The following is a 1,541-nucleotide window of genomic DNA, read 5'->3' on the forward strand; positions in this document are numbered from 1 at the left end:
TGAGCAAGGATTCATTCTCAGCTCCAGTCACAGTGCCTCTCTGCTGCCTCTCCCTGCCCGGCCAGGCCCTGCGGTGGAGGGAGGGATCAGCCTCGCTGTGGGTGACTTCGGGACACAGTGCTTCAGGACCTGGGAGAGAGTAAGTGTGGCAGGTGTGCAGGGACAGGGCTGGGGGAGCTGAGGCCGGAGAGAGGCAGTGTGCAGGCTGGTTGGGCTGTGTTCCACTGCTGGCACGAGAGTCCCTGTGCAATGAAGACAGATCATCAGACCTTCCAGATCCAGGGCAGTCTGCAGAGCTCTACCTATCCGAAGTGGAAAGAGAGATCGAGGGAAGAAGGAGGAAAGGAAAAAAGTCCAAACCAGGTTTGGTTCAAACAGATTGAAAAGTTAAATCTCAATTTGCAAGACTGACATGTCCGCTGAAGAACAAGGTGGCCTGGAAAAATGCCCTCAAAGAAAAGAAGAAAGAGAAAGTGGATTGTGTGGCATCTTTCCAGATCGGTTTGTCTCTGCAAGGGTAGAAAGAGGCTGGGGGATGCTGGACACTTTGCTGGAAACGGCATCTCCTTCCCATCTATCTATCTATCTATCTATCTATCTATCTATTATTTATTTATTTATTTATTTGACAGAGATCACAAGTAGGCAGAGAGGCAGGTGCGGGGGGTGGTGGGTGGGGAAGCAGGCTCCCCGCTGAGCGGAGAGCCCAATGTGGGGCTCGATCCCAGGACCCTGGGATTATAACCTGAGCTGAAGGCAGAGGCTTTAACCCACTGAGCCACCCAGGTGCCATGACACCTCCTTTCTGTAGAGACTTCTGTCCCCTCTTCCTGTTGTAGACAGGTATCTTTTTGGTTGCAGAAGCCACGGCCACCAAGCAGGGGTGATTCTGCACAGACAGCTCCTATCAGAATGTGTCCCAAGCCATCTCCCCCCTTCATCCCCATCCCTGACTTTGTACCATCGGGCATGCAGCCCCCACACCGTGCTCTGCCCTTGACTGCATTTACCTAGCTGTCATTATGGAGAATGGGAGCCAGCTGCTCCTATTGGGAAGGAGCCTGGAGCCCATGGGACTTAGTGAAAGTGGCCAGGTTTGGGTGGCAGATCTCCCTGGCAAGGGCTGCATCCGTCGCGCTGTTCCGGGAGCAAAGGCAGGGCTGGACCCTGAATGTCTCTCCAGGGCACGTTCACTGAGGGCTCCTACCTGCCCGGCCCCCTGTAGTGCAGAGCTGCCCTCTTCGGCCAGGTGGTAGAACCGACAGGTGGAACTTAGGGATGGGCTCTCTGTTGCTAGGGCGGGATGCTTAAGCCGTTGTGCAGCACATCTTGAAAATCGTGGTTATTTTTATCAGCTCTCATAAAGGCAGCATATTAGAGTGGCTGAAAGCCCAAGGTGCGGGGCCAGACTAGCTTCTCACTTCCTAGCTGGATGACTGGGGGCAGCTTCCTTAGTCTCTCAAGTCTCATTTCCCCTTTTGTGAAATGGGGGGACAGCAGTGTCGGCTTACCACGGTCTTGAGAGAAGCTGGCACCCCCTG

This window comes from Enhydra lutris, unplaced genomic scaffold, assembly GCF_002288905.1.
Source record: "Enhydra lutris kenyoni isolate GAN:26980312 unplaced genomic scaffold, ASM228890v2 scaffoldscaffold14, whole genome shotgun sequence".
NCBI lineage: Eukaryota > Metazoa > Chordata > Mammalia > Carnivora > Mustelidae > Enhydra > Enhydra lutris.